At 46.6% G+C, this 15,490-nt stretch overlaps 1 protein-coding gene across 1 annotated transcript in view; it reads left to right on the top strand.

The window, feature by feature from the left end:
- The first annotated feature begins 12,055 nt into the window (after positions 1 to 12,055).
- The window catches only part of LOC112226423 (ubiquitin carboxyl-terminal hydrolase 33-like), a 74,834-nt gene continuing 71,399 nt past the window's right edge, over positions 12,056 to 15,490 (top strand). The window contains exon 1 of the mRNA XM_042308320.1: positions 12,056 to 12,220. The gene's annotated coding sequence lies outside the window, so the exon portion shown is untranslated. The remainder of the gene's footprint in view (positions 12,221 to 15,490) is intronic.

Genomic DNA, 15,490 nt, shown 5'->3' with positions numbered 1-15,490 from the left:
AACAAGTTTGGTGAATTTTGGCCCATTCCTCCTGACAGAGCTGGTGTAACTGAGTCAGGTTTGTAGGCCTCCTTGCTCACACATGCTTTTTCAGTTCTGCCCACACATTTTCTATGGGATTGAGGTCAGGACTTTGTGATGACCACTCCAATACCTAGACTTTGTTGTCCTTAAGCCATTTTGCCACAACTTTGGAAGTATGCTTGGGGTCATTGTCCATTTGGAAGACCCATTTGCGACCAAGCTTTAACTTCCTGCCTGATGTCTTGAGATGTTGCTTCAATATATCCACATAATTTTTGTTCCTCATGAAGCCATCTATTTTGTGAAGTGCACCAGTCCCTCCTGCAGCAAAGCACCCCAACAACATGATGCTGCCACCCCCGTGCTTCACGGTTGGGATGGTGTTCTTCAGCTTGCAAGCCTCCCCCTTTTTCCTCCAAACATAACGATGGTCATTATGGTCAGACCAGAGGACATTTCTCCAAAAATCATTGTCCCAATGTGCATTTGCAAACTGTAGTCCGGCTTTTTGTTGTGGTTTTGGAGCAGTGGCTTCTTCCTTGCTGAGTTGCCTTTCAGGTTGTCGATATAGGACTCGTTTTACTGTGGATATAGTTAATTTTGTACCTGTTTCCTCCAGCATCTCCACAAGGTCCTTTGCTGTTCTGAGATTGATTTGCACTTCTTGCACCAAAGTACGTTCATCTCTAGGTGACAGAACGTCTCCTTCCTGAGCGGTATGACGGCTGCATGGTCCCACGGTGTTTATACTTGCGTACTATTGTTTGTCCAGATGAGAGGTACCTTCAGGCTTTTGGAAATTGCTCCCAATGGTGAACCAGACGTGTGAAGGTCTACAATTTTTTTCTGAGGTCTTGGTTGATTTCTTTTGATTTTCCCATGATGTCAAGCAAAAGAGGCACTGAGTTTGAAGGTAGACATTGAAATACATCCACAGGTACACCTCCAATTGACTCAAATGATGTTAATTAGCCTATCAGAAGCTTCTAAAGCCATGACATAATTTTCTGGAATTTTCCGAGTTGTTTAAAGGCACAGTCAACTTAGTGTATGTAAACTTCTGACCCACTGGAATTGTGATACAGTGAATTATAAGTGAAATCTGTAAACAATTGTTGGAAAAATGACTTGCCATGCACAAAGTAGATGTCCTAACTGACCTGCCATGCACAAAGTAGATGTCCTAACTGACTTGCCATGCACAAAGTAGATGTCCTAACTGACTTGCCATGCACAAAGTAGATGTCCTAACTGACCTGCCATGCACAAAGTAGATGTCCTAACTGACTAGCCAAAACTACAGTTTAACGAAACTTGTGGAGTTGAAAAACGAGTCCAAGGGTATGTACATTTCCGATTGACACTATATGTGAGCTCAATCCGGAAACAATAGACTGATTTTTTTTTTCAATGAGTGTGCTTTCATACAGAACAGCTATGGTTTATTACACACGCAGAAAACATGGAACAAAAAAACCTATTTGTCTCTGGTACATCATTCATCTAGCCTATACTCAAAAATTAAATAACTTCAGTTGGCCTACATTTAGTCAATTTATTTGATTTTGTATAGCCTTGTGATTGATTTAAAATGTATTCTTAATGGATAGGCTAATATGACCTTTAGACAGTTAAATAAAATGTTTAGAGAAACATGTTTCTCTCGATGTTCCCGGAAAGATTTCACTCTGTTTCCCAAATGTAAGAACTGCAAGAACAACGTCGGAGAGCCCAACGTTTGGGTGTAATATCACCTGTCGGGCAGCGGTGGTTAACGTGTGGAGTGAAATATCCAGCCGACCCCGCATGAAAAGACAAACCGGCAGGTAAGTGGCCTCCATCCGCTATTGGAGTGCGTCATCTCCTTCACTTGGCCATCTGAAAAATCGGCCATTATAAATATCAACTCATTTGACATATTAATACATTATTCAATTGAGAATAGTTTTATGTAGGATGAGAGCATTTTGTAATACCAAAATGCGTGACAACAGGGTGATTTTTGTGGGACCTTGTAAATGAATAAAAACATTTGGCAGCATTTGCATATCCATCTTTATATCCCGATTGACTGTTGTGAGCAGATGGTGTTAAACTACACTGAACCAAAATATTAATATAACGTTTTTTTATTTTTTAGATTTACACTTAAGGTAATCAGTGAATTAAAATGTATTAGGCCCTAGTTTATGGAATAAACAGGACTGAGAATAGTGATGCATCTGTTGGTCACATAAATCATTTTATTTGTCACATACACATGGTTAGCAGATGTTAATGCGAGTGTAGCGAAATGCTTGTGCTTCTAGTTCCGACAATGCAGTAATAACGAACAAGTAATCTAACTAACAATTCCAAAACTACTGTCTTATACACAGTGTAAGGGGATAAAGAATATGTACATAAGGATATATGAATGAGTGATGGTACAGAGCAGCATAGGCAAGATACAGTAGATGGTATCGAGTACAGTATATACATATGAGATGAGTATGTAAACAAAGTGGCATAGTTAAAGTGGCTAGTGATACATGTATTACATACGGATGCAGTAGATGATATAGAGTACAGTATATGCGTATGCATATGAGATGAATAATGTAGGGTATGTAACATTTTATATTAGGTAGCATTGTTTAAAGTGGCTAGTGATATATTTACATCATTTCCCATCAATTCCCATTATTAAAGTGGCTGGAGTTGAGTCAGTGTCAGTGTGTTGGCAGCAGCCACTCAATGTTAGTGGTGGCTGTTTAACAGTCTGATGGCATTGACATAGAAGCTGTTTTTCAGCCTCTCGGTCCCAGCTTTGATGCACCTGTACTGACCTCGCCTTCTGGATGACAGCGGGGTGAACAGGCAGTGGCTCGGGTGGTTGTTGTCCTTGATGATCTTTATGGCCTTCCTGTAACATCGGGTGGTGTAGGTGTCCTGGAGGGCAGGTAGTTTGCCCCCGGTGATGCGTTGTGCAGACCTCACTACCCTCTGGAGAGCCTTACGGTTGAGGGCGGTGCAGTTGCCGTACCAGGCGGTGATACAGCCCGACAGGATGCTCTCGATTGTGCATCTGTAGAAGTTTGTGTCCTTTTGGTGACAAGCTGAATTTCTTCAGCCTCCTGATGTTGAAGAGGCGCTGCTGCGCCTTCTTCACGATGCTGTCTGTGTGAGTGGACCAATTCAGTTTGTTTGATGTGTATGCCGAGGAACTTAAAACTTGCTACCCTCTCCACTACTGTTCCATCGATGTGGATAGGGGGGTGTTCCCTCTGCTGTTTCCTGAAGTCCACAATCATCTCCTTAGTTTTGTTGACGTTGAGTGTGAGGTTATTTTCCTGACACCACACTCCGAGGGCCCTCACCTCCTCCCTGTAGGCCGTCTCGTCGTTGTTGGTAATCAAGCCTAACACTGTTGTGTCGTCCGCAAACTTGATGATTGAGTTGGAGGCGTGCGTGGCCACGCAGTCGTGGGTGAACAGGGAGTACAGGAGAGGGCTCAGAACGCACCCTTGTGGGGCCCCAGTGTTGAGGATCAGCGGGGTGGAGATGTTGTTGCCTACCCTCACCACCTGGGGGCGGCCCGTCAGGAAGTCCAGTATCCAGTTGCACAGGGCGGGGTCGAGACCCAGGGTCTCGAGCTTGATGACGAGCTTGGAGGGTACTATGGTGTTGAATGCCGAGCTGTAGTCGACGAACAGCATTCTCACATAGGTATTCCTCTTGTCCAGATGGGTTAGGGCAGTGTGGTTGAGATTGCATAGTCTGTGGACCTATTTGGGCGGTAAGCAAATTGGAGTGGGTCTAGGGTGTCAGGTAGGGTGGAGGTGATATGGTCCTTGACTAGTCTCTCAAAGCACTTCATGATGACGGAAGTGAGTGCTAGTGGTAGTCGTTTAGCTCAGTTACCTTAGCTTTCTTGGGAACAGGAACAATGGTGGCCCTCTTGAAGCATGTGGGAACAGCAGACTGGTATAGGGATTGATTGAATATGTCCGTAAACACACCGGCCAGCAAGTCTGCGCATGCTCTGAGGGCGCGGCTGGGGATGCCGTCTGGGCCTGCAGCCTTGCGAGGGTTAACACGTTTAAATGTCTTACTCACTTCGGCTGCAGTGAAGGAGAGTTCGCATGTTTTCGTTGCAGGCCGTGTCAGTGGCACTGTATTGTCCTCAAAGCGGGCAAAAAGTTATTTAGTCTGCCTGGGAGCAAGACATCCTGGTCCCTGACTGGGCTGGGTTTCTTCCTGTAGTCCGTGATTGACTGTAGACCCTGCCACATGCCTCTTGTCTGAGCCGTTGAATTGAGATTCTACTTTGTCTCTGTACTGGCGCTTAGCTTGTTTAATAGCCTTGCGGAGGGAATAGCTGCACTGTTTGTATTCAGTCATGTTACCAGACACCTTGCCCTGATTAAAAGCAGTGGTTTGCGCTTTCAGTTTCACGCGAATGCTGCTATCAATCCAAGGTTTCTGGTTAGGGAATGTTTTAATCGTTGCTATGGGAACGACATCTTCAACGCACGTTCTAATGAACTCGCACACCGAATCAGCGTATTCGTCAATGTTGTTATCTGGCGCAATACGAAACATCTCCCAGTCCACGTGATGGAAGCAGTCTTGGAGTGTGGAGTCAGCTTGGTCAGACCAGCGTTGAACAGACCTCAGCGTGGGAGCTTCTTGTTTTAGTTTCTGTCTGTAGGCAGGGATCAACAAAATGGAGTAGGGGCCTGGATTAAAAACTATTTGCCTTGTGCAGCACGACACCTGAATAGAGTTGATCAGGTGGAGTTGCTGAATATTTTCAGGAACTGAGACATGCTGTCGATTCCAGAGCATCCTAAACATGCTCAATGGGTGACATGTTTGGTGAGTGCGCAGGCTATGAAAGACCTGGGACATTTTCAGCTTCCAGGAATTGTGTACAGATCGTTATGGGTAGTGCATTATCATGCTGAAACATGAGGTGATGGTGGCCTATGAATGGCATAACAACGGGCCTCGGGATTTCGCCATGTTATCTCTGTGCATTTATATTGCCATCAATAAAAAGCAATTGTGTTCGTTGTTTGTAGCTTATGCCTGCACATACCATAACACTTTGTGTAGAAATAATTTGGTTCTGCAAAATCTGTTTCATCAGCTGTCCGACGTGCTGCCATGGAGGCTTATGGTAGAGAAATTAACATTCAATTCTGTGGCAACAGCTCTGGTGGACATTCTTGCAGTCAATATGCCAATTGTTGCTCCTTCACATCCTGAGACATCTTTTTGTGTTTGTGACAGCTGCACATTTTACTGGAACTGTATTGTCCACAGCACAAGGTGCACCTGTTAAACAGCATGATCATTAAATCAGCTTCTTGATATACCACAGCTGTCAGGTGGGAGGCCTTATCTCAGCTCACTGGTCACCATAGCAACACCCACCCGTAGCACGCGCTCCAGCAGGTATATTTCACTGGTCATCCCCAAAGCCAGCACTTCCTTTGGCTGCCTTTCCTTCCAGTTCTCTGCTGCCAATGGCTGGAACGAATTGCAAAAATCACTGAAGCTGGAGTCATATCTCCCTCTATAACTTTAAGCACCAGCTGTCAGAGCAGCTTACCGATCACTGTACCTGCACCTCCATCTGTAAATAGCACACCCAACTACCTCATCCCCATATTATTACTTACCCTCTTGTTCTTTTGCACCCCAGTATCTCTACTTGCACATCCGTCACTCCAGTATTACTGCTAAATTGTCATTATTTTCACCTAGGGTGTATTTATTTCCTTTACCTCCCTACTCTTCTACATTTGCTCACACTGTACCGAGATTTTTCTATTGTGTTATTGACTGTACGTTTTGTTTGTTTAACTCTGTTTTTGTCTCACTGCTTTGCTTTGTCTTGGCCTGGTTGCAGTTGTAAATGAGAACTTGTTCTTAACTGGCCGACCTGGTAAAATAAAGGTGTTCTCAACTGGCCGACCTGGTAAAATAAAGGTGTTCTCAACTGGCCGACCTGGTAAAATAAAGGTGTTCTCAACTGGCCGACCTGGTAAAATAAAGGTGTTCTCAACTGGCCGACCTGGTAAAATAACGGTGAAATTAAAAAATCTAAAAGGTGAAATGCTAACCGCTAAAACAAAAGTTTTATATTTGTCTCCTAATGGAAGATTTCTGGGTTCTCTTATTTCAGCTCATGAAACATGGGACCAACACAGGTTCAGGCATTTCAAAATTGTTGCTTTAATATTTTTGTTCGGCAGACAAAAGAAACATGAAAATGATAACGCAGTAAACTGATTTAAAATGCTGGAATTAAACTAGTTTTGTAGCACATGGACTACTGTTCAGTCATGTGGTCAGGTACTACAAAGAGGGACTTAGGAAATGTATAGCTGGCCCAGAACGGGGTAGCACGGCTGGCCCTTAAATGTATAGCTGGCTCAGAACGGGGCAGCACGGCTGGCCCTTAAATGTACCCAGAGAGCTAACATTAATATGCATGTCAATCTCATAGCTCAAAGTGGAGGAGATAATGACTTCATCGCTACTTGTTTTTGTAAGAAGTATTGACATGTTGAATACACTGTTCAATCCACATGCACAGAGCTCAGACACCCATACATACCCCACAAGACATGCCACCAGAGGTCTGTTTTAAACCAATAGCACAGAGCTCAGACACCCAGACACCCAGGTATACATACCCCACAAGACATGCCACCAGAGGTCTGTTTAAACTACTAACACACAGCTCAGACACCCATACATACCCCACAAGACATGCCACCAGAGGTCTGTTTAAACTACTAACACACAGCTCAGACACCCATACATACCCCACAAGACATGCCACCAGAGGTCTGTTTAAACAAGACATGCCACCAGAGGTCTAACACACAGCTCAGACACCCATACATACCCCACAAGACATGCCACCAGAGGTCTGTTTAAACTACTAACACACAGCTCAGACACCCATACATCCCCAAGTCCAGAACAGACTAGCACACAGGGAGACATGTGCACAGTACTACATAGAGCCATGACTACATGGAACTCTATTCTACAGCCATGTGGAACTATTCCACACATAGAGCCATGACTACATGGAACTCTATTCCACAGTACTACATAGAGCCATGACTACATGGAACTCTATTCCACATCAGGTAACTGATGCAGCAGTAGAATCAGATTTATAAACCGATACAAACACACCTTATGTAGCGGGGACTGTGAAGAGACACGAACACACAGGTACAAACACACATTAACACCCATACTAACTAAGCTGCTGCCTTGGCAGGAACTAATGGGGATCCATAATAAACCCCCGGAAGAGTAGCTGCTGCCTTGACAGGAACTAATGGGGATCCATAATAAACCCCTGGAAGAGTAGCTGCTGCCTTGGCAGGAACTAATGGGGATCCATAATAAACCCCAGGAAGAGTAGCTGCTGCCTTGGCAGGAACTAATGGGGATCCATAATAAACCCCAGGAAGAGTAGCTGCTGCCTTGGCAGGAACTAATGGGGATCCATAATAAACCCCAGGTATTGTAGCTTCTGCCGTGGCAGGACCAGCAGGTAGCCTAGTGGTTAGCGCATTGGGGTAGTGACCAGCAGGTAGCCTAGTGGTGAGAGCGTTGGGCCAGTGACCAGCAGGTAGCCTAGTGGTTAGAGCGTTGGGCCAGTGACCAGCAGGTAGCCTAGTGGTTAGAGCGTTGGGCCAGTGACCAGCAGGTAGCCTAGTGGTTAGAGCGTTGGGCCAGTGACCAGCAGGTAGCCTAGTGGTTAGAGCGTTGGGCCAGTGACCAGCAGGTAGCCTAGTGGTTAGAGCGTTGGGCCAGTGACCAGCAGGTAGCCTAGTGGTTAGAGCATTGGGCCAGTGACCCAAAGGTTGCTGGATCAGATCCCCGAGCTGACAAGTCAGGTCAGTAAGGAACAAATTCTTATTTACAATGACGGCCTGGGAACAGTGGGTTAACTGCCTTGTTCAGGGGCAGAAAAACATTTTTACCTTGTCAGCTCAGGGATTCAATTTAGCAACCTCTCGGTCACTGCCCCAACGCTCTAACCACTAGGCTACCTGCCACCTCTACACTCTAACCACTAGGCTACCTACCGCCCCTACCCTCTAACCACTAGGCTACCTGCCACCCCTACACTCTAACCACTAGGCTACCTACCGCCCCTACCCTCTAACCACTAGGGCTACTCTAACCACTAGGCCACCCTGCCTCCACTACACTCTAACCACTAGGCTACCCTGCCTCCTCTACACTCTAACCACTAGGCTACCTGCCTCCTCTACACTCTAACCACTAGGCCACCTGCCTCCACTACACTCTAACCACTAGGCTACCCTGCCTCCTCTACACTCTAACCACTAGGCTACCTGCCTAACCCTCTATACTCTAACCACTAGGCTACCTGCCACCCCTACACTCTAACCACTAGGCTACCTGCCTCCACTACACTCTAACCACTAGGCCACCCTGCCGCCTCTACACTCTAACCACTAGGCTACCTGCCTCCTCTACACTCTAACCACTAGGCCACCCTGCCGCCTCTACACTCTAACCACTAGGCTACCTGCCTCCTCTACACTCTAACCACTAGGCTACCTGCCACCTCTACACTCTAACCACTAGGCTACCCTGCCTCCTCTACACTCTAACCACTAGGCTACCTGCCTCCACTACACTCTAACCACTAGGCTACCTGCCGCCTCTACACTCTAACCACTAGGCTACCTGCCTCCTCTACACTCTAACCACTAGGCTACCTGCCACCTCTACACTCTAACCACTAGGCTACCTGCCTCCACTACACTCTAACCACTAGGCTACCTGCCTCCACTACACTCTAACCACTAGGCTACCTGCCGCCTCTACACTCTAACCACTAGGCTACCTGCCACCTCTACACTCTAACCACTAGGCTACCTGCCACCCCTACACTCTAACCACTAGTCTACCTGCCACCTCTACACTCTAACCACTAGGCTCCCTGCCGCCTCTACACTCTAACCACTAGGCTACCTGCCTCCTCTACACTCTAACCACTAGGCTACCTGCCACCTCTACACTCTAACCACTAGGCTACCTGCCACCTCTACACACTAACCACTAGGCTGCCGCTAGGAATAAAGGTTCAAGTCAAATCTAAGAAGTTTGTGCATTAGATTATGTTCACCGAACTTCACCAATGACATTATGCTACAGAGACCTGATTATTCACTGTTAATTGTTTATACACATTTTACATGACTATTATTACAGCTTACATGAAAAGGTGGGCATTATTGACACTGGAAAGCTGCTGTCTGATCCCATGTAGACCCCCCACCTGCCAGTGTGCCCTTGAACAAGGCACTTAGCCCCCCCCCACATAGAACTTCACTGTTAGTCACATGTGGTCAACCCTCCATCTAGACGGCTTCTGGGCATGCAGGCTTGGCTTTTTCAACATTACAGCCAAAATACTTTTGTCTTTTATAAAAGTATTCTCTCATTCAATAAATCAGGAATCAAATTGATAAGGTAGACGGGCTACTTCAAAGCAAGGTATCTAACTACATTTGTTTATATATATAATGCTAAAATATTAATGTTTCGGGGGAGGGTTATTTTTCAATTGGGAATTAACATTTTTATTGTTGTCATGGCTACTGTTTAATTGAAAGGAATCCCAGCTTTCTAAGGGTGAAGATTTATTTAGGCTCTACAGTGCCAGAGGAAAGGCGAAAAGGAAATGAATGTTTAGTTAGCTATATTTTACTAGCTAGAACTGCAACAAGTTATGCTTTGATTTGGGGATCTAATTAGTCTCATTATTTCATACCGTCGTACAGAGACACACGCAGCACCACAGGCTGAAGGCTCATACCTGCTGGCGAAATGTACTCTCTCCTCCAACGGCCCGTCGTACAGAGACACACGCAGCACCACAGACTGAAGGCTCATACCTGCTGGTGAAATGTACTCTCTCCTCCAACGGCCCGTCGTACAGAGACACACGCAGCACCACAGACTGAAGGCTCATACCTGCTGGTGAAATGTACTCTCTCCTCCAACGGCCCGTCGTACAGAGACACACGCAGCACCACAGGCTGAAGGCTCATACCTGCTGGCGAAATGTACTCTCTCCTCCAACGGCCCGTCGTACAGAGACACACGCAGCACCACAGACTGAAGGCTCATACCTGCTGGCGAAATGTACTCTCTCCTCCAACGGCCCGTCGTACAGAGACACACGCAGCACCACAGACTGAAGGCTCATACCTGCTGGCGAAATGTACTCTCTCCTCCAACGGCCCGTCGTACAGAGACACACGCAGCACCACAGCTGAAGGCTCATACCTGCTGGCGAAATGTACTCTCTCCTCCAACGGCCCGTCGTACAGAGACACACGCAGCACCACAGACTGAAGGCTCATACCTGCTGGTGAAATGTACTCTCTCCTCCAACGGCCCGTCGTACAGAGACACACGCAGCACCACAGACTGAAGGCTCATACCGGCTGAGATGTCGTTTTTTTTAATCGATTGATAAAATTTGTGTGCTTCCATGAATTACATTAACAACAATCATGAAACTAATTTCCATTATTTATTCATGACCTTACAAACCCTCATTTGACAACTTGGAACAAATCAAATTGATTTATAAAGCCCCTTTTTTAATTTATTTTTTTACATCAGCTGATGTCACACAGTGATCATACAGACGCCTAAAACCACAGACAACATGCTTCGGGCTGCCACATTTTCAATCTGAGCAATCTGGAACAGCCTACTGTCACTCAGATTCACAGACGAGCGGCAAATTAATCTGAACAAAGACAAATCAGGAAATGAATGCCCCGTCATTCCGTTTTGATCAACATTTTTTTGCCTCTGTGTGTGAATCTGGACCAGCAATAGAGGAGCCGGTAAGCAATCTCCCAAAAAATAGACGTGTCGTTCCTGACAGCTTCCACCCAAATCAAGCACTGGTATTAGCAATCCCTTCAGACATAGTGACTCAACCATTGGTGACTTGAACTCGACTCGGATTTAACCATAGGGATCCGTGACTCGACTCCAACACAGGGGACTTGACTCGGACTCAAGGTTTAGTGAGTCGACAACAATACTGTCCTGAACATGTGAAAGTTAGTTTGGTGTCTCTAAGTCGAACGGTTTGAGTTACTGTTGGTTAGGGGCCTGAGGTCTTCAGTAGGTAGCGATACAGAGATGGGCCTGAGAGATGAGGTCTTCAGTAGGTAGCGATATATAGAGATGGGCCTGAGAGATGAGGTCTTCAGTAGGTAGCGATATAGAGATGGGCCTGAGAGATGAGGGGCCTGAGAGATGAGGTCTTCAGTAGGTAGCGATATAGAGATGGGCCTGAGAGATGAGGTCTTCAGTAGGTAGTGATATAGAGATGGGCCTGAGAGATGAGGTCTTCAGTAGGTAGCGATACAGAGATGGGCCTGAGAGATGAGGTCTTCAGTAGGTAGTGATACAGAGATGGGCCTGAGAGATGAGGTCTTCAGTAGGTAGTGATATAGAGATGGGCCTGAGAGATGAGGTCTTCAGTAGGTAGTGATATAGAGATGGGCCTGAGAGATGAGGTCTTCAGTAGGTAGCGATATAGAGATGGGCCTGAGAGATGTTTGCTGCTGGAGTCTGTACCAGTAAATCTTCAATCAGTAAGGTCATGCCAGTGTTGCAAAGGGGTGATTTTCAAAATAAAAGTCAGGTGGAGCGCTTGGGAATCCGGTTCTGAAATACAAGGTGAAAATAAAATCCACCTTTTTCTTATTTGTTGTTTTTGGCATTAAAAAAATAAATCGAAACATGATTTTTACAAATAAAAAAAAAAGAAGAAAAACCTGCAGATGTAAATTTGAAATCCAAGTAAATGTGTTTATTGGTCAGTAGGGAAAGCTTTGGGCTGGGAATGTGCAGAATCAGATTGAGGTTATTCCACTGTTGACCGCCAGGTGGCGCGGCGACACCCGGTTCACACACCACCGGAAAACGGCCGTTGTTGTGTCAAAAGGCGGATCTTCAACCTGGAAGTTTTTTTTGCGTTACGGTCAAACGGGAACTGTGACATTTTCCAAAGCATTACCGTTTGAAATAATGTCACAGATATATATTTAATTGCCGTGTTTAACTTTCAGGATCAGTTCCCTTTGAGCTGTAACTTCATAAAGTGCAGGTAAGAGCCAAGAGCTCCTTTTCCGGGTTTGTTTCACGCTGCAAAAGAGAAGAAGAAGCTGTTTTATTAGAGTGACTAGCTAGCTAATGTTAGCATGACAGCTCAATCCATCTATTCCCATCAATACAACTATTGTTTAGCTAGCACGATTTGATCCGAGAACTTTTCTTGATTCTCACACATCGGAATTTAATTGGACCCGAAAACATATTTAATATCGACCGGTTTAGCCTCTTGGATAACTAGTTAATATCACAGGGGCCATCTGCCCGTTAGCCTCTTGGATAACTAGTTAATATCACAGGGGCCATCTGCCCGTTAGCCTCTTGGCTAACTAGTTAATATCACAGGGGCCATCTGCCCGTTAGCCTCTTGGATAACTAGTTAATATCACAGGGGCCATCTGCCCGTTAGCCTCTTGGATAACTAGTTAATATCACAGGGGCCATCGTTAGCCTCTTGGATAACTAGTTAATATAGGGGCCATCTGCCCGTTAGCCTCTTGGATAACTAGTTAATATCACAGGGGCCATCTGCCCGTTAGCCTCTTGGATAACTAGTTAATATCACAGGGGCCATCTGCCCGTTAGCCTCTTGGCTAACTAGTTAATATCACAGGGGCCATCTGCCCGTTAGCCTCTTGGATAACTAGTTAATATCACAGGGGCCATCTGCCCGTTAGCCTCTTGGATAACTAGTTAATATCACAGGGGCCATCTGCCCGTTAGCCTAGCCTCTTGGATAACTAGTTAATATCACAGGGGCCATCTGCCCGTTAGCCTCTTGGATAACTAGTTCACAGGGGCCAAGCCTCTTGGATAACTAGTTAATATCAGGGGCCATCTGCCCGTTAGCCTCTTGGATAACTAGTTAATATCACAGGGGCCATCTGCCCGTTAGCCTCTTGGATAACTAGTTAATATCACAGGGGCCATCTGCCCGTTAGCCTCTTGGCAGTGAGTGTCGCAGCGACTGATCTGCATGTGATGTCCGCCCTGTGGCCCCTTTTTGATGACTGAATAGTAGCTTCCTTCACTAAATACATTACATCCACATTGTCAGTAACTGTTTTAACATGCTGGGGTTTGTTGGTAGCTAGCCCATTCATAGAAGATAAACTATCATCAAAGACAGTACAGGAGGTGTCGAAACTCTGTTCTTAGCGCCTGTTGAAGGTATCGTCTTGAGGGAGGTTTTGTTGAAGGATAATTACCTGATCTGGCCTCGTTGTTCATCAGTGCTCATTAAGACATGTGAGTTGGGAGTTGTCTATGATTAGATGTGAGGGTGTCTTAATAACAGAACATTATTACAAATCATTTCATAGACCTCAACAAGCTTCTTGTTGAGGTCTGCGGATGGCCCTACCAGACCGTGTGTGGGAGGGTTTATTTCATCAGGAGGGGCTTCTTGTTGAGGTCTGCGGATGGCCCTACCAGACCGTGTGTGGGAGGGTTTATTTCATCAGGAGGGGCTTCTTGTTGAGGTCTGCGGATGGCCCTACCAGACCGTGTGTGGGAGGGTTTATTTCATCAGGAGGGGCTTCTTGTTGAGGTCTGCGGATGGCCCTACCAGACCGTGTGTGGGAGGGTTCATTTCATCAGGAGGGGCTTCTTGTTGAGGTCTGCGGATGGCCCTACCAGACCGTGTGTGGGAGGGTTTATTTCATCAGGAGGGGCTTCTTGTTGAGGTCTGCGGATGGCCCTACCAGACCGTGTGTGGGAGGGTTTATTTCATCAGGAGGGGCTTCTTGTTGAGGTCTGCGGATGGCCCTACCAGACCGTGTGTGGGAGGGTTTATTTCATCAGGAGGGGCTTCTTGTTGAGGTCTGCGGATGGCCCTACCAGACCGTGTGTGGGAGGGTTTATTTCATCAGGAGGGGCTTCTTGTTGAGGTCTGCGGATGGCCCTACCAGACCGTGTGTGGGAGGGTTTATTTCATCAGGAGGGGCTTCTTGTTGAGGTCTGCGGATGGCCCTACCAGACCGTGTGTGGGAGGGTTTATTTCATCAGGAGGGGCTTCTTGTTGAGGTCTGCGGATGGCCCTACCAGACCGTGTGTGGGAGGGTTTATTTCATCAGGAGGGGCTTCTTGTTGAGGTCTGCGGATGGCCCTACCAGACCGTGTGTGGGAGGGTTTATTTCATCAGGAGGGGCTTCTTGTTGAGGTCTGCGGATGGCCCTACCAGACCGTGTGTGGGAGGGTTTATTTCATCAGGAGGGGCTTCTTGTTGAGGTCTGCGGATGGCCCTACCAGACCGTGTGTGGGAGGGTTTATTTCATCAGGAGGGGCTTGACCTGAGATGTCTGGATCTTCTTGTTGAGGTGCAGCGTCCACCTATAAGGTTGTGTTCCGCACCCTACTGGGTGTCAGCTGGTGCTCTGTTTACTGGCTCCGTGTGCGGAAATGCTCCTCTATTTCTCTGCTCTTCCTCAAAAGATCTCCTGTTCCTCCTGAAGACATTTCCTTGTTCTGTCTTCACGTCGTAGGACCTTTGCTCCACAGGTCTGACTACTGTGGCCCTCTGCCACCACTGTGTCTGTCCTGTGAGTGGCTGGACTCTCACCCTGTCATCTCATTGGCAGCTCTGTGAGATCCTCAGCGGAGGTGTCGTAGCACGTTGCCCGTCTCTGCTGTCTTTCTGTGAACTTCTCCTGCTGACAGTTTGTCATCACTGGTCTCAGCAGATTTTCAGTCATTAGCAGTAGTGTCTGTGTACGTCTTCCCATGAGCACCATGGCAGGGCTGCTGTCTGTTCCTTGTGAAGGGTATCCCTGTGATCCAGCAGGGCCAGGTACGGGTCAGAACCTGCTCTCTTTGCTTTTGCCATCAGTCTTTTGGCTGTTTTCACTGCCGATTCCACTTTCCCATTACTTTGCAGGTATCCTGGAGACGATGTTTTAAAGTCCCGAACCTTGCTGAAACCTGGGAACTCGTCTGAAGAGTACTGGGGACCTGTCTGAGGATGTCATTTATCCCATAGCGTGCAAAGTATGTCTTGTGTTTTTTGAATGACCGTTTTCGACTGTGTCTTCTCCAAATGGTCCACTTCCCAGAAGTTGGAGAGATAATCAACTGTGGCCATGTAGTGTCTGTCGTTGAACTTGGACAGGTCAGTCCCTATTGGTGTCTCTTTCGTATGTTTCACACCCTCATGCAGTGCAGGTGCCACATTGTGCCATGTTTGTTCTCAGCTGTGCATTCATGCCTGGCCAGTAGACACCAGCTCTTCTCAGACATCCCTCTGTTCCTATGTGTGAGAAATAGATTC

This window comes from Oncorhynchus tshawytscha, linkage group LG28 (genome assembly GCF_018296145.1).
Source record: "Oncorhynchus tshawytscha isolate Ot180627B linkage group LG28, Otsh_v2.0, whole genome shotgun sequence".
In the NCBI taxonomy this organism is placed as follows: domain Eukaryota; kingdom Metazoa; phylum Chordata; class Actinopteri; order Salmoniformes; family Salmonidae; genus Oncorhynchus; species Oncorhynchus tshawytscha.
Note: the sequence above shows the minus strand (reverse complement) of the source record. Positions and strands in the feature narration are given on the sequence as shown.